This window comes from Marmota monax, unplaced genomic scaffold (genome assembly GCF_021218885.2).
Source record: "Marmota monax isolate L192 unplaced genomic scaffold, Marmota_monax_Labrador192_F-V1.1 WCK01_AAM20220418_F8-fsc00051, whole genome shotgun sequence".
Classification (NCBI taxonomy): domain Eukaryota; kingdom Metazoa; phylum Chordata; class Mammalia; order Rodentia; family Sciuridae; genus Marmota; species Marmota monax.
In genome coordinates, this window is record NW_026695202.1 from 12,112,737 (window position 1) to 12,130,834 (window position 18,098).

Sequence of the window (18,098 nt, forward strand, 5' to 3'; positions counted from 1 at the left end):
TTTTTTACACACATAAATTTTATGAGTGTCCTATTAATGCTCAGTATAATGAAATGGAAGATGCAATCAGATTACAAAAGATAAAGATTGGAGAAAATACAGATAACATAGAAGATCAAGGTCAGGCAGCTTGCAAAATACAGGAGAACTGGGACACAGGGCTGTCACGGGTGGTGGTGATGGTGCACCCAGGGGGCTCCCTGCTCCTCCTCCTGACTCTGCAGCTCCTCGTCCTCAGGCTGCTGGTTCCCACTGGCCTCCTCCTTGGGCTCCCCCAGGACCATCCCTCTTCCTGGACCCCCTGACCTTATTTCCCCTTCCTTCTTCTTCCAAGGACCCAGAATGATGGCAGAGTGGCTCAGACTGCACCTCGGGAGTCTTGACAAAGGACACCATCTGTGGGCAGCAGGGAGACAGTGAAGGAAGGGATTTAAGTGGGTACTTTGAGCAAATGTGCATTTTTTTCTTTTTCTTTTTCCTTTTTTTTTTAAGAGAGAGAGAGAGAGAGAATCTTTAGTATTTATTTATTTATTTTTAGTTTTCGGTGGACACAACATCTTTGTTTGTATGTGGTGCTGAGGATCGAACCTGGGCCACACGCATGCCAGGCGAGCGCGCTACCGCTTGAGCCACATCCCCAGCCCTTTTTTCTTTTCTTTAAATCCTTTTTTATTATAAAATAAAGTACAGAGAAAAATCACATCCGACAAATGTCAAGCATGATGAATTATTATAGAACAAATACCCTTGAAATCACCTTCAGAGCTTCAGAGGCAGGAGATGGTACTTTGCTGCCTCCCACAGCCTTCCAGGAGCTCAGTTCTGGAGACAATTTTTATGGTTTTATTGCTCAGATGTCTCGCTGTAGTTTTATCTATTTTTTAAAATGTCTCTTTTCTCTTTTTTTTTTTTTTTTGTGTGTGTGTGTGTGCAGGGGATGGCACCCACCTTGTACATCCTAAGCACATGCTTTACCACTGAGCTATGTCCTCAACCTCTAAAGTGTGTCTTTTTTGGGGGGGTGATGTACCGGGGATTGAACTGAGGAGCACTCAACCACTGAGCCACATCCAGACAGGGTCTCACTGTGTTGCTTAGTATCTTGCCACTGCTGAGGCTGACTTTGAACTCGTGATCCTCCCATCTCAGCCTCCCAAGCCACTGGGGTTATAGGTGGGCACTACCACGCCCAGCTCTAAAGGGTGTCTTTTACATCTCTGCACCAGGGCTGGAGTTAAAGGTCAATGCTACAGCACTAGCCTAGCACATGTGAGGCACTGGTTTCAATCCTCAGCACCACATAAAAATAAATACATAAAATAAATATAAATAAATAAATAAATCTCTGCATCTCTAGTCTCTCCCTCCACAGGGGAGGGGAGGTGGCCTTCCTGGTTGACTCCTAGACTGCCATCTTTCTCCTGAAATGTTTGTTTTAACCACTAAAGGAATGTCCCATCATAGTAATGTCCCTGGTGTGCTGGCAGTTACCCGCCCAGGAATGGGGAGGTTACCCAAGTCTGCTCGTTGAAGCCCAACAGACCTCCACAGCAGAGCTTTTGGAAAAGATTTTCTTGCTCCTAAGAAACAGCAGAAGATGTAATTTGGATGTGAAATCCAGATCTGCTGCAGCCATCTTTTGACTACCAGGAGAAAATAGACTTACAATCAAGCTCCCAGGGAGAAAGGCAGAGGAGAAGGATGGGAACCCCCTGGCACCTCCACTGCAGCGCCCAGCAGCAGGTTGAACTATGCGTGGAGGCTGCTCCACTGCTGGGTGTTCCTTTGGGTGGTAAAACACAGTTCCTTTTTGAGGAAGGTTGCTGTTATATGCTGCCAGAAGCAATCTGACTGAAGCAGACTGGACACAAGTGTCCCTGTTACTAGCAGCAGCACATGTAAGCTAAGGCATTCGGTCAGTCCTGTACACAGAGGGACTAACCCTCTCCCTGTTCCTCGAAATGTCTTGGTTCATGTAATGTAAGTGGGTTCAAGCCCTCCCCCAGACCTCAAGCAGGACGTACCATCAACTTCTTACCAACTGCTCCAGGCCCTTGGGGAAGAGATGTTACGGATCCAGGCCAATCACAGTGCACCCTGGGACTTTTGTGAGAATTGCTCAAAAAAGATGTTTTCTTCTCTCCTCTAACTTCATGAGCAAGAAGCGGGGCTGCCAGTGCTGCATTGCTGAGCCTTTTCAGGTGGCCTGAGAACATCTGCAAAGAGGCCTAATGATGATAATTGGTATCATAAAGATAGAGGAGGGGGGGGGGGCAAGGTCCTCTGGATGCCACTGTGCCTGCAGCCCCTAGTGGTATAGTGCAGGGTTGAGAGTCACAAGTGTGGGGAGATAAGGACTCCAGTCATCAGGTGGGGCTCCATTTGTGTTCCCGGTAGGTGGACTGGTTATGTGGTTTCCTTCCCCACGGAGATCCTCTGCCTGACTGGAACAGTTTCGAAGTCGTCTTTTGTGCAGCCTTCCTACACTCTCATTTGGAAGTGATTGTTTCTTTTCTCTTGCCTGAATGGACAGGGATACTCAAGAGCCCCTTGCACCAGAGTCTCAGAGAACCAGAGTGTGGGAAAAATCAGCAGTAACAAAAAGCTTGATTGGAGTGGAGCTGAATGATCATAGTACACTCTGTTACCAGAGTCCTAGGCCCAAGGCCCCAGCTCCAGGGAGTCCCATCAGACCAGGCTCAGCCCCCTGTCCCAATATGGCAATCAAAGAGAAGGACCAGAAAGAAGCTTTAATCAGCATGGCCATGCTGGGAAGAACAGATCCAGGAGAGTGGCGACCACAGATCTATCTTCAAGGGGCTGAAAAAACATTAAGCATTTTGTAGAAAAGGGCAAGAAAGGCTAGGGCTGGGGGCTTGCAGGGCAGGGAGGGGGTGTACAGCAGGCAGAGAATGTCATCTCCGTCAGGCCACCGTCTGCTTGATCATTACCTTAGGACTGGTCAGTGAAACCCTGGGAAGGTCATTGCCACTTGAGAGGGCAGTTTGGTTCCCAGGGTGGGATGGTTACTCCTGCTTGAGGGGGTGGGAGCAGTTCCATCATGGAACAATAGCTCCTGCTTAAGGGGTGGTGATCTTATCAAGGGGTGACCTATCCTGCCAGGCTCTCTGGTCTTTTGTCATAAAGATGCTTATCAATCAGACATGTGGTTCCTAGGACCCAAGGTCACTGCAGAAGGAAATTGAAAAAAAAAAATGTCAAAGAAGCAGATGGAGTCGGGGTGAGAACGTGGAGTTGGTCTCCCAGGTCCTCCCTCAGGACCAGCCCCTGCAGGTGAACAGAGGTGCCTTGTGATTGTCAAAATCGCAGTCAAACAAGAATCTCCCAAGAGGGCAGGGACCTTGCTGAAGAGATAGGCGTAGCTTGGGCACCTGGCTCTTCCCTGGGAGCCAGGTGACTATAGGGATTTCCACAGTGTCCTTGCGTTTCAATCTTGGCATCTGTAAATTAGGTGAGGACTGGTCACAGCTCAGTGCCTACACCTGGGGCTGGGGCTTAGAGTGTCTACATAACGTGAAAAGGAGGTTCTCTTCAGGGTCTCTATATTGTCCTCTACTGGGAACTTGGGGGAGGGTCAGTATTGGGACTCCTGGTCCAGGTCCCTGAAAACATGTTGCTTCCTTCCCAAGGCTCCTTGTTCTCTTGCCCATGGGGGGTGGGGGGTGTCTCTGTTCCCCACACTGTTGTTAGGCAATTCCTGGAAGGGATGGATGCGGAGAATTGTAACAAAAATCGCAAAGCTGTAACCTCGACTGATGAAAACGAGGTGGAGAAAATGGTATTCCCTGGAATTCCTTTGAGGGACTCATTTCTTATTTGTTTTAAAAAAAAATTCCTTGAGCCAGATGCAGTGGCACAGGCTTATAATCTTGGCAACTGGGGAGGCTGAAGAAGGAGGATCACAAGTTCAAGATCAGCCCTGGCAATTTAGCAAGACCCTGTCTCAAAATAAGAAATAAAGAAGGGTTGAGGGTGTAGCTCAGTGGTCAAATGTCCGTGGGTTCAATCCCCAGAACCACTAAAAATAATAATAACAAAATTTAAAAAAAAATTAAAATTTTTAACTTTTTTGTTTACTCTGGAAAACTTAGTGAGAGCTTGCTTGTGAGAAGCTGGGTCGGTGGTTGCTTTGTGAAACTGATACAGGGACTGGCTTTTTTTCCCCCGAGTGCTGACCTCAACCTTCCAGGCAGAGGGACACCAGCAGACCCTGGGGTTAGGTGGCTTTGTTGCAGAGTCCTAGGGGAAAACCCTCAGCAATGGGGCCCCCAGTGGGCCAGCTCCAGTTCCTAAGCTGATTCCCTCTTCTGAGAGTCTGTCTCCTCTCGAATATCCTTCTTTCCCACCTGTCCTGAAGCAAATCCCTATCTACCCTTCAGTAAACCCACCCAGGTGAGATCCACAGCCCCTCCCTCCAGCAGCAGGCTTCTCCAAGTTTGAGTTGGTACATAGTATGTGCACAGTAAATATTTGTTGACTGTCTGAATCAATAATAATGAGCATGTATGTAGTTGGCACCCTGCAGAATAGTCCAGGGTGAAAAAGAGGCTTGGAGGATCTGTTCAGAGCAGGCAGGGGCCCTCAAGTCAGGGCTCCCCTTAGCTTACAGACACCTGGGAGAGTTTCAGGTACACTTTGCCTAGGGAACTTCTGGGGCAATCGGATGAGTGAATGGAGTCTTTCACTCACCACCACCTCCCAAAATAGAAAAAAAAAAAAACCTCAGGAATAGTCTCTCTCTCTCTCTCTCTCTCTCTCTCTCTCTCTCTCTCTCTCCCTCTCTCATACGCACACACCCTCCTAAAATCAAACCTTAATTATTTTTCTTGGGTACTGGGGATGGAACCCAAGGGCTCTTAATCATGAGACACATCCCAGCTCTTTTCATATTTTATTTAGAGGCAGGGTCTCACTAAGTTGCTAAGAGCCTCACTAAGTTGCTGAGGCTGGCTTTGAACTCACAATCCTCCTGCCTCAGCCTCCTGAGCCTCTGGGATTGCAGATATGCATCACCATGCCTAGCTTAATTCTTTCTTTCTTTCTTTTTTTAAAAGGTGGCTTTTAAAAGAATTAAAATATTTTTAGTTGTCAATGGACCTTTATTTTATTTATTTATATGTGGTGCTGAGAATAGAATCCAGTGCCTCATACATGTTAGGAAGGTGCTCTACCACTAACACAACCCCAGCCCCAAAGCTTAATTCTTTTTTTTTTTAAAGAGAGAGAGAGAGAATTTTAATATTTATTTTTTAGTTTTTGGCGGACACAACATCTTTCTTTGTATGTGGTGCTGAGGATCGAACCTGGGCCGCACGCATACCAGGCAAGCGTGCTACCACTTGAGCCACATCCCAGCCCCCCAAACCTTAATTCTTTAGGAGAGTTTTATCTAAACCCATTCAACCCATACAGGCAAAGCAAAATATTCTCTTGTAACTCTGAAAATTTGCCAAGTGCCTCTCTCTCCTGAAGAGTTAGCACATGCTCCTTGTTCCACTTCTCTTCACCCAAAATACAGCTTCTTATGTTAGCAGAGGATAAAAGGACCCAAAGTTGGGCCACATACCCATAATGTTTTTGAAATTAGCTGTTTCAAGAGTGCTTCCAGAACCTTCTTAGCCAGTTAATTCCTTTTACAGGGAATTAACTGGCTAAGATAAAGCACAGGGCAGACTCCCAGCCCACAGCAAGAGTCCCAGTCTTATTGAGTCCTTTGCATGGATCTTCCCAGCTCCTAACACAGTATCCAGCACAAAGTTAACACCTTTCTTTTTTATCTATGTTTTTGTTTGGTTGGTTTTTTTGTGGTGCTGGGGATAGAACCCGGCCCTCATGTGTGCTAGGCAGGTGCTCTACCACTGAGCCACACCCCTGGTGCACACTGAATAGATGTGTGAATGCAGTCTCCCGCTCACACCTCTCTGGAACAGAGAAGGCACAAGGAAGAGAAATAAGAGCATCCAGGGGCCAAAGCTGCTGTGACCCTGCTATTCGTCATCCTCGTGACAGCAAATGATGGCACTGCTTGGGCTACATGCTGGCCACTGTGACTCCTCTATCCCATCGACATGTCAACTCATTAGTCCTCACTTGAGCTGGTGGGAACCGAGGCACAGGATAGTTCATTTACCTGAGGTCACACATGTGATAAGCAGTAGTGCCATATTTGGAGCCCAGACCTTCTGCAACCCTGTCAGGCCTCCCAGCTACCGACCTGGCTTAACTCTGGCTGATTAGCCCTCTGTGGCTTGAGGGCCAGCTTCTGCCAGCCAGTCACCCTGCTGTATAGGTTTTATTCTCTTCCTTTCTTTGTTCATTCAGCGACCTTTTTTTCCTTCTCATGTAAGACCAGGTAATGTGCTAATGTCATAAGAAGATTTGAAGGAGGAGCAATCTCACACAATAGCACAAAACCTCGGTCATCATGCTTACGAACCCTAAGAGGGTTTCAACAAGTTTTTATTGAACACATATTATATGCCAAACACTGCTCTAGGTACTTGGGCTTCCTCAATGAACAAAGATGAAAAACCCTAAGAGCTTACATTTTATTTGGGGCAAGATGAAGATTGGGGAGAGATAATAAATAATTAATATAATATTTCTGGTCACGGTGGACTAGGAAAATTACACCGACATGCTCTCTAACTAAATACAGCTTTAAAAAAAACTGAACAAAAATATAGAAAAGATTTGTTTAAATGCAAAGTGATGGAGGAAGGGAGAGATTACTGGGCCAGAAGAGATGGTTCCTAATTTGACAAATATTTTTTTCTAAAATTTTTTAGTTATTGATAGACCTTTATTTTATTTATTTATATGTGATGCTGAGATTTGAACCCATTGAGACACATGCCAGGCAAATGCACTACCACTGAGCCGCAACCCCAGTAATTTAACAAATATTGATGCATGTAATCTCCATAATCATCATTTGAATTGTTCTATGAAAAGAATATTGCCTGGTGCGTGGCCAGTGCTGTGGGTAGTTTGTTAAACTAGGGCTCTGTATATATTATCTCATGTAAGCCTCACAACATCTCTATGAAGTAGGTCCTATTAATTACTGTTATATGAGGAAACCGAGAGTTTAAGTGACTTGCTCATGGTCACACAGATAGTACATGTCAGATCCAGGCTTTGAACTCAAGCATTCTGAGTCTAGAGTCTGTGTGCTCAGCTACCATTCCTGCTACCTCCTTAGAAATATCATCTGCTGTTTTTCTATCAGCTCTTACAGAAAGATCACTCAGGCAGGAATGTTACTATTGTTTTGTGCACAGAGAAATTACTACATAATCTCTATCAAAATCTCATTTTATGCAAAGATGTTTAAAAATATTTAGAGGATGAAAAACTGTAACCCAAGGCACAACCTCCAGGTGCTACTCAAACTATAGTATGAAGATTGATGGGGATAGAGATCTCTCTTTAGGCCCAAGCTAGTGCACTGAGACAATCTAAGAGCAAATATCAGGCCAGGCCATTGTAACTACTGGATTCTACCTCTGCTGAGCCAGACCAGGCCAGAGTGCTTGGACAGCAGGACAGGGATGGACAGATGTCCCCAGCACTTCACTCCCTTGACCAGGGACAGATGTGGATAGGAAGTAATGGTCAGGTCCATGGTGTTCAGGTTCATTTCATTTTGTGACCTTGAGCAAGTCTTTTGTGTCATTGTTGTTGAGCCACATCCCCAGCCCCTTTTTTATATTTTATTTTGAGACAGGGTCTTGCTAAATTGCTGAGGCTGGCTTTGAGCTCGTGATCCTCCTGCCTCCACCTCCAGATCGTTGGTATCACAGGTGTGCGCCACCACACCTGGCTTGAGCCAGTCACTTTAACAGCACTTTTGCAAAATGGAGGTGGTAGTGTATCTCCATGGTTATAAGATGGACCACTGAGAAAGAAAACAATGATCACACTATGTCACACCCTGTGACAGCATCTTAACAACAGCCCACTGCAACTCCGGTTGCTTTGAAATTCCTCTCAGCCTCCCATGAGAGTCCACAGTTTCTCCTGTCTTCTGTTACGTTGCTTAGTGTGTGATAATCCATTTTTTTTACCTGTGTTTCAGGAACAAAATATAATGCAACTTCTACTTGTGGGGCTCTTTGCATCTTAGGTTTTTCAAAGCACTTGCTTGTTGGTTTGTGAAGGAAGAGCAACCCATTCCTCCAAAGACAAAGGTTGCTTCTACTAATCTCAGCTTCACTCTCTGGTTGGCTGCCTTTCTTTCTACATAATCACTTTTGATCCAACTGCTGAATCACAGTATAATCTTTCAAAGACATTTTCAATAGCACTAAATTCAGTACATGCAGTACCCCCGCGGGCCTAAGTTGACGTGAAGACAATACGAACAGCTCTGCTCAATTTCTCAAATTTGCAAAGAACAATGGCTGATTCGTGGGGACGATGCCATTGATTGTAAGTTATGCTCCCAACCTTGGGAAATGAAAACAAAAAAAAAAAATGTATGTCTTGGGATTAGTTAAATGTGGTGCTAAATACTTAGATTTTTTTTTTCAACCGACAGAAAATTCACTTCAGCAAAAGAAACACATTGAGGCATGAAGCTGCAAAGTCACATTATTCCAGCTTCAGGCATGGCTGATTCAGGACTCTAGGTACAGTCAGGACTCATCTCCCCTCCATTTTTCTCTTTTACAGGGTTGGCTACAGTCTGAGGTGTTACATGGCAACAACACATGGCAGCTCTAGCCCCTTCCTCTCCCTTCCTCTTCTGTTTCAAGTCTAGCAAAAAGGAAGGAGTATTTTTTGTTCTACATTTTTTTTGCCTGAATATCAATGCTTCTCATGGGCTCTGACAGGTCACATGGCCAGCCCTGGACGACTTGCTCTGGTTTGAAAGTATCCCCCAAAGCTCATATGATGAAAACCTAATCATCAAATTCATATATTAATGGTGTTTGGAAGTGAGGCCTTTGGTGCAGAACTCAGATTAGATGAGGTCATGAGAAGTCCCGTGATGGAGTTGGTGGCTATAGAAGAGGAAGAGCCATGAACTCACAGCTTTCTCCACCATGTTGTGATGCCCACAGGGGCCCTCACCAGAAACCGGCACCTTGCTCTTGGACTTCCCAGTCTCCAGAACCGTGAGGCCCCCAAAATCCTATTCTTTATAAATTACCCAGTTTCAGGTATTTTGTTATAGCAATATAAAACAGACTAAGTCCCCAGTCAAGGTGGTAACAATTTCCACACCCCTCTCCCCTTCCTCCCCCTTCCCCCAGAAGTCTTGCTGGAGCTCATGTGGGGGTCTCCCAGAGGGAGACCAGGGAAGGATGCAGAGATGTGCCTGATAGTAGGCCGAGTGCAGCTGGGTAGGATTAGCCCGGGGAGCATAACCCCAGCCCGCCCCTGCTGGGGAGTGTAGCCCTGCTGCTGGAGAGGACCCCTGGCTGCAACCCAGCAATCTGAGTCGGCCGGCCGGCCGGCCTCCCTCCCTCGGGGCAGCTGAGCCGGCACTGACTCAGCGCCTGCGTGAGCTGGAGGCCGCCTGGAAAGTTAATAAGCTTCTGAGGCAAAGACATCCCTCCTGTGACGTGGGTTGGTGCCGTGAGTGGGTGGCAATGAATGAAACAGAGTGGGCACGTTCTTAGAGCGCTTATGAAGCTAAGAGGTGCAGAGAGAGGGAGGGAAAGTCAAGGGCAGCCACTGGAAAAGGCCGCTGTGGGGCATATTGCAAATGGCCTCAGGAGGGTCAGACTGTGCACCAGGCTCCTTTTCCACTACCCAGACCCCCCACCAACCCCCCACCCTCTGCCAGGGCTGTCTGCCCAGCCCTGCCTTCCAGCCTTCCAGACTCTGCCAGTCTGCCCCTTCTCAGCCTAAATTTCTAGAAGCAGGGGGGTGGAATGGGGGTGTAGCTATTGCTCTCCCACCCCAAAGTCTTTGCTGCTTGTGGAGTAGGGAATTCCAGGAAGGAGGCATAGTTAGGAGGGGATCCCTGGGAGAAGGGAGGAAATGGAGGAGATGGAGACAGGAAGGTGTGAGGACTGTAGAACCACCCTGAAGCTCAGTGATCTCCATGCAGAGCTCCTGCTCTGCCCCCAGCTAGGACGGTACTGTCCCTGCTCTCCAGGAGCTCAGAGACTAGTCTGGGAGACAGGAAGATAAATAGTTAATCACAATGGAATGTGCTAGTGCCTTAGCCCCAGGATGTGGTCTGGGGGCTGAGGTTTGTGGGAGAAAAATTCCCAGAAGGAAGTGAAGCAGGAGCAATTCCTGAGCCAGGAGGTCTCAGGTCACATTGGCCCCTGGCCTGGTCCAGAGGAGTGAGCAGATGGCTCTGGATCACAGCTGCAATGCAGAGTGGTCCCCTGGAGGCAAAGGGACTGGCTTTTACACTTCTTTCCAGGTTTTGGATGAGGGCTGCTGGGTGGTGGTAGCCTCCCTGACAAGGAGGCTTCTGTCAGCCAAGGACCATTCTCTACATCAGGGACAGCCAGGGGGCAGCTATGAGTCCTCAAGCCAACCACAGCCCCTAGAGGATGGGTATTAGACCAGCTGTTTGGTGGGGAACCAGGAGGGGGAGCAGGGGACAGCAGAGAGCTTCCTTGGGACAAGGTCACTCTGCTGCATCCTAAAGATCATCCCAAGGGGTGGACCTATACAAAACTGTAGAAGCACAAAGCCCTTTCTGGAAACACTGAGATATTTAAACATGACATTGAGTGCAGGAAGGAAATGAAGGGTCAGGGGAAGAGGCCTGACAAATGGCCAGAGGCCAGATCATGACGAATCCAGACAACTTGGTATTAAAGTTTGTCTAAGAGGAACTGGATTCTCACCGCCACCCCGCCCCCACCCCTGCCCCCACATTTTTTTTTTTTTTATTGGTGAAGGAACTGGATTCTTTTTTTTTTTTTTTTTTTTTTTTTTTTAATATTTATTTATTTTTTTAGTTCTCGGTGGACACAACATCTTTGTTTGTATGTGGTGCTGAGGATCGAACCCGGGCCGCACGCATGACAGGCGAGCGCGCTACCGCTTGAGCCACATCCCCAGCCCAGGAACTGGATTCTTATTCCTCCTCATTGCAGTCTTGTCTACAATCATTTATCCAATGTAAGGTGCAAACCAGCCTGGCTCTGCTCAGCCTGGATCCAGATGCCGCAGAAGTGAAAAGGGGAAGGAGCCTCAAGCAAGCAAATGGCAGAAGAGGGACATAGAGGGGCTGTGTCCCAGGGCTGCCAGCACAGGGGCTGTGACCGGCTGAAAGTCCTTTTCCTCGGCGTCCACATTTGGGAAGAAGGAAGAAAGTCTCATTTCAGGAGCCTCAGGAGAGGGATAAGCACAGAATTTGGAGTCAGAAAAGCAGGCCTATTACACAGGCCAGCTGGAGGCACTGGGAAAGTCCACATCTGTCACTAGCAATCATATTTGCCCCAGGGTGTCAGCTGAGATGACACGTGTGTAAAAAGGCTGAGCAAATGTCAGCTGCTGTAACCTTGCCACAAGAAATCAGATCCGCACCAGGGAGACTCCCAAGTCAGGCTTATTTTACTCCAGTTGTCATTTGGCACCAAGCAGGTTGGGGACCTGCTGAATGGCACAGCAAGTCAGCAGTAAAACCAAGGTCTGAAACCATCCAAACTACTGACGCCAGTGTTGTCCACTGAACCAGCCAAAACCCAAGCTCATGCTGCAGCTCCCAGGTGGAAGAAGTTCCCAGGAAGTTCCTTTTAGCCAAGGGTGTTGCCCAGTGGGCAGCCCCTAAGAACCTCCAAATCAATGGCAAGACATAGCTGGATGAGGTTCCCAGGCGGCAGGGGGGAAAGGGAGACGGGAATAGGAGAAAAATGTCTAAGGTTGGTCACTGGTTCTGAGGACTGGAGAGGAGACTCTGAATTTCTAAGTGCTTCTTCTGTCCACTGCCTTTGTCCTGAAATCTTTAAAAAACACATTTGTTGAGTTGTGATTCACATACCACGCAATGCATCCTTTGAAGTGTACAGCTCAGTGGTTTCAGTATATTCACAGGGTGATACAACCATCCTCACAATCAATTTCAGAATATTTTCATCACCCCATAAAAAGAGCTCCTGCTCATTCGCAATCCCTCTCTTTCCCACTCCTCTTTTCCCACAGATCTGGGCATACACTAATTTTCCCCTTCCTTCCTTCCTTCCTTCCTTCCTTCCTTCCTTCCTTCCTTCCTTCCTTCCTTCCTTCCTTTCCTTTCCTTTCCTTTCCTTTCCTTTTATGCTTTGCCACTGAGCCACATCCCCAGCCCTTTTTATTTAGAGACAGGGTCTCACAAAGTTGTTTAGTGCCTTGCTAAGTTGCTGAGGCTGGCTTTGAACTCACGATTCTCCTGCCTCAGCCTCCCAAGTTGCTGGGATTACAGGCACGTGCTATCTGGCTTACTTTCTGTCTATAGATTTGCCTGTTGTGGACATTTCATTAGATAGAATTGTACAGTTTGTGACCTTTGTGACTGGCTTTCTTTATAGCATAACAATTTCAAGATTCATCCATGTTGTAACATGTATCAATATTCATTCTTTTTTATGGATGGATAATATTATACGAATGCACTCATTTTTTAAAATCCATTCAGTAGATGAACATTTGGTTGTTTCCATCCTCTGACTGCATGAATATTTGTGTACAAGGTTTTGTGGGGACACAGATTTTTATTCCTCTTGGGTCAGCCCTCTGCATTCAAAGATTCAACCAACACAAATAAAAAATATTTTTTAAAAATTTGTGTCTGTCCTGAACATGTACAGATTTTTCTGCCGTGTCGTTGTTGCATAAACAAGACAGCACGGCAACTATTTACATTGTATTAGGTGTTGTTATTAATCTAGAAATGATTTAAAGTATAAGGACATAAGCAAGTCCCTGGGATCAATACCCAGCACCAAAGAAAAAAGCATAAGGAAAGATGTTCCCAGTGCCTATGCAAATACTCTGCCACTTTCTTTAAGGACTTGAGTATCTGTGGGTTTTGGATTCCTCAGGGGTATTGAAGCTAGTTCCCTGAGGACACTGAAAGGCAGGTGGAACGCCAGGTTTCTATCATTGTCAAGAGACCGCACTGTGCATTTCTTTCCTTCCCCCTTTCCCTGTCCTTGTCCCCGCAGGAGCACCTTAGCAGGATTCTCTACCTGAGGCTAAGATTTTCATGGTACCGACTATAAAGATTTGTGATCATGTTCTGTTATTTTTTTTTTCTGCCTCTAGATGTGACAGTAAGAAACAATCCAATCCCAAGAGACCTGGGACCCATTTACACCCGTCCCTGCTGCCTTTGGGAGGGAGCAACTGACTTTTCCCTGAGAGTAATACCGTGACTTCCTTTCAGCCTCTCTTCCCAGCAGAGTCAGGAGCCTGGCCAAGTGGGAGGCTCAGCTTCTAATTCAGTGGGGCCATCGAAATCCAGTTATGGTTGATATAAGATTTCCCCTCTGTGTAGAAGAACCCAAAGCCACAGATGTGGGTGAGGGAGAGGTGACGGTGAAGCACCTGTAGGCTGCAGGCAGGAGCTCACCGCTGCCTGTGAGTGCTTCTTGGAGCTAACCCTGTACATATCACCTTCTCATGACAAGGAAGAATCACAGGGAATGCAGTGGTGAGTTCATGATTGGTGGTTCAGGTAATGTCATCTGTCAACCTATGGGTAGGCAATAAGTGTCTATCAGCCTGAGAAGTGTTAAACAAAGAATTGCTTCTCAAAGGAGAATAATAAGCCATTAAGAGAGTGGGGCCAGGGGCTGGGGATATACCTCAATGGGTAGAGTGCTTGCCTTGCATGCACAAGGCCCTGGGTTCAATCCTCAGCACCACCAAGAAAAGTGGGACTGTGCTCCAAAAGCCAGGTTTCTACTGTAAAGATTGTCACAGCTTCATTTGGCCTCCATATCTGCTATAAAAATCCAGCACTTCATTGAATCTGCAAAGATTTTGTGTGTGACATAGGGGAGGGTGTTGGGGACTGAACTCAGGTCCTTGCACATACTAGGCAAGCACTCTACCACTAAGTTACAAGCCCAGTGCTTTTTATCTCTTATTTTGAGACAGGGTCTCATTAAGTTGCCCAGGTTTGTCCTCTAACTTCTGATCCTCCTGCCTCAGCCTTCCATGTGGGGTCTGCAAGGTCCTTAGGGTCAAATGGTAGAAATCATCCTGCAGCATGGACCAGTTTTCAGAGCCTTCTCTTGCTCGGGCCTCCATTCAAGGGGATAGCTTTAAGATTATCTAGTAAATGAGTTAGAACAGCATACCTGAAAAGAATATGTGATAACGCCAGAGTCCATAGAGACCCCCAAGGCCTCATGCTGCTTTTGTGGTGGTGGTGGGGGGTGTGAGGTATACTTTACTTTGGAGAGAAAAATCTTGGCATGTTCAGAACCATGGACCCCAAACCATTATTGAGACCTTGTTTTTTTTTTCTTTTTGGTACTGGGAATTGAATTCAGGGCACTCAAACATTGAGCCACATCCCCAGCCCTATTTTGTATTTTATTTAGAGGCAAGGTCTCACGGATTTGCTTAGTGCCTGGCTTTTGCTGAGGCTGGCTTTGAACTTGTGATCTCCCTGCCTCAGCCTCTCAAGCAGCTGGGATTACAGGCATGTGCCACTGTGCCTGGCTAGAGACCTTTTTATTTCTGTCACATCTGATACTTGCTTCTTGCTGCTCTCTAGGTCCTATTAGTATGATGTCATCTACACAGAGCAGAATAGCATTATATCTTGTGCAATGACGAAGTGTTCAAAATCAGAATTGGAGAGCTGTCAGAGGGCTAATGTAGTCCTGTGGCAAGATGGTGAAGCTATACGGGTGGCCCTGATGAATGAAAACAGAATTTCTGATCTTTTCTGCTTCTTGGAATACAGAAAAAAGACTTGCCAGCTCAATAACTACTTATCAGGTGTCAGGGACTGAATTCATTTTCTCCAGCAATGAGACCACATCTGAAATAGCAGCTGCAATTGGAGTCACCGCATAATTAAGTTTATGAAAATCCACCATCGTTCTCCAAGGCCCATCTGCCATCTTCACTAGACAAACTGAATTTTAAAGTGGGAGTGTGATAAAATCACCACCCTGGAATCTTTGAAGGCTGTGGTGATATTATTAATCTCTTAGTTCCCCCAGAGAATGCAGTATTTCCTTTGGTTTATCAGTTTCATAAGGAGGGATTTCCACTTGACTTTCCCATCACCGAATCTCTTACTTTGCCAATGTGAGAGTCAACACAGTCATTCTGCCAGTGGTTGGGGATATCTGTTCCAGGTATATAATTAGGAACACAGAAAAAAAAAGGAGCTTTGCCAGGCACAGGGGTGCATGCCTATAATCCTAGTGACTTGGGAGGCTGAGGCAGGAGGATTGCAATTCAAGGCCAGCCACAGCAACTTAGCAAGTCCCTGTCTCAAAGTAAAAAACAAAAAGAACTGGGGGGGCTGGAGTTGTGGCTCAGTGGCAGAGCGCTTGCTTCACATATGTGAGGCACTGGGTTCAATCCTCAGCACCACATAAAAATAAGTAAACAAAATAAAGATATTGTTAAAAAAAAAAAAAAAGAACTGGGGATGGGGTTGGGGATATAGCTCAGTTGGTAGATTGCTTGCCTCAAATGCACAAGGCCCTGGGTTCAGTCCCTAGCACTATAAATAAATAAATAAAAACCAAAAGAACTGGGGATGTAGCTCAGTGGTAGAGCACCCCTGAGTTTAATTCATTACTTCAGCAAAAAAGTTTGGGGCTGGGGGTGTAGCTCAGTGATAGAGTGCTTGCCTAGCATGTGCAAGGCTCAGTGTTCTACCCCCAACACTGCAAAAAAATAAAATAAAATACATTTGGAGATTTACAAGTCCTATTTTTTGTTGTTGTTGTTTTGTTTTGTTTTAGTGGTGCTGAGGATTAAACCCAGGGTCTTGCACATGCTGGGTGAGTACTCTACCCACTGAGCTACGTCCCCAGTCCTCCATAGGTCCTATTATAAAGTCATTCAGTCAAACTCCACTTGTTTCTTTTCTTTCTTTCTTTCTTTTTCTTTTTTTTTGGTACCAGGGATTGAACTCAGGGGCACTTAACCACTGAGCCACACCCCTGGCCCTGTTTTGTATTTTATTTAGAGACAGGGTCTCACTGAGTTGCTGAATCTGGCTTTGAACTCGAGATCCTCCTATCTCAGTTTCCCAAGCTTCAGGGATTACAGGCGTGCACCACTGCACCCCACTTTCACTTATTTCTTGATCCATTTTAACTCCTACTCTGACCAGTAGATCCCACCAGAGTTCTCGAATACCAGGAATTAATATTATCCAAGAGCCAATGCCCAGTTATCACCATGAGGCCTGTATTATACAATCTTTTGTTGTGTATTTTTGTTGTGTATTGACAGAGGGCCCTAAATCTCTTGGGGAAGGCTGGAGCAGAAGCAGAGCGCATACTGGTCATATTATTGCAATTCTCTTTCTTGGAGGTATCCCCCCTCCACTTCTTCCAGGGTTCTGGAATAGTGACTGACTCAGGCTTAGGAACTAGAGGAGAGACTTCTAGTAATCATGGTGGCTAAGGTCAGACCTCCGTTTGCCAAAGGTGAACATTTTTCATGTAAATCAAGTAGAAACTTAGTGGGTTGGTGGGCTGCTCGTGTATTTTGGTCCTAGGGAGTCTGCATGATCACTTAGCCACATCAATCTCTGTAGGTTAGACCATTCCTGGTAGCTCCACTGGCCCTGCCTGTTATAATAACCACACTCACTTTTCCCCAAAAATGAAATGCTAGGCTTGGTTCAGCTCTTGTACTGCTCCAGAATCTACACATCCCACTGAAATCCCTTTTCAACTGCTGCTGTTCCCACTCGCGGTTCTCACCAGGGCTGTTCAGAGGTTCTGGTACTTATCCTCCCAAGGACCACCTCAAGTTCTTTGGTTTTGGGGGAACTGACCTTGGGAAACCCCATTATTTCCACATCCACTACCTTCTACTAGGGGATTAGCTTTGTTTTTTGGGAGCTGCTAACATGTTTTCCACAGTAGGGAAGCCCAGTGAGAGTTACATTTTCACAGAACTCTTCCTACTATTTAGTATTGGAAGACGCCAGGCAGAAGTGAGGAAGGAACAAGTGGTTTTCTGGTCCAGTGACCCAAGTGGGCCTTGGAAACATTCAGACAGCAGCCAGGTCCTGGGAAGTACAGACATGTGAACCTTAATACTCTGTAACACTCTCAACTCTTGGGGTGCTCTGGAGAGGACTTACAGCTATAAATAGGCTTGGTTTTTTTTTCCTGTACTGGGGATTGAACTCAGGGGAGCTCTATTACTGAGCCACACGACCAGCCCTTTTTATTTTACTGAAACAGGGTCTTATTAAGTTGCTGAGGCTGGCTTTAAACTTGTGATCCTCCTGCCTCCTGAGTAGCTGGGATTACAGGTAAGCACTACCAAACTCAGCTGAAGTAACGTTTTGGTCTATGTGTAAAATGTGGCATGACTGAATCAAACCAATTAGCACCTCCCTCACCTCAAAGACATCTTTTATTCCTCCCGCCCAACTGAAACATCATATTCTTTTGGTACCCCAACATCTGGTAAGTACCATTCCATTGTCTGTTTCTATGAGTTGGTTTGTTCAGATTCCACATAAAAGTAAGAACATGAAATATTTGCTTCTCTGTGCCTTGTTTATTCCACTTAATGAAATGCCCTCTAAGTTCGTCCATGTTGATGCAAGTGACAGAATTTCCCTTGTTGATGGATACTTAAGCAGACTCCATACCTTGCCTACTCTGACCAGTAAACACCGAGAGCAGACAGCTCTGGGAGAGGTGGGTGCCATTTCCTTTGGATAGATATCCAGAAGCAGGATCCCTGGATCACATGGTAACTCTATTTCCCGTGTATTGAGGAATCTTGCCTCAGCTTTTGAGCCGGGATCACACTGATTTTGGGGTGGTTCCCAGCAAACTATGGGCAGGGTTGAGGTCTAGGGCACAGCCATTTTCACCTAACCTTGGACTGCTTTGCTCTGGAGCTTCCTATGGCACTAACAGAGTCCTTGTCAGGCCTGCGTCAGAGCTGAGGGC

At 46.2% G+C, this 18,098-nt stretch overlaps 1 non-coding gene across 1 annotated transcript; it reads right to left on the bottom strand.

Moving 5' to 3' along the window:
• Window positions 1–6,362: 6,362 nt before the first annotated feature.
• Window positions 6,363–6,468, bottom strand: LOC124083177 (small nucleolar RNA U13). Its single transcript, XR_006848677.1, has one exon. It is a non-coding gene; the product is annotated as a small nucleolar RNA U13 (small nucleolar RNA).
• Window positions 6,469–18,098: the final 11,630 nt, after the last annotated feature.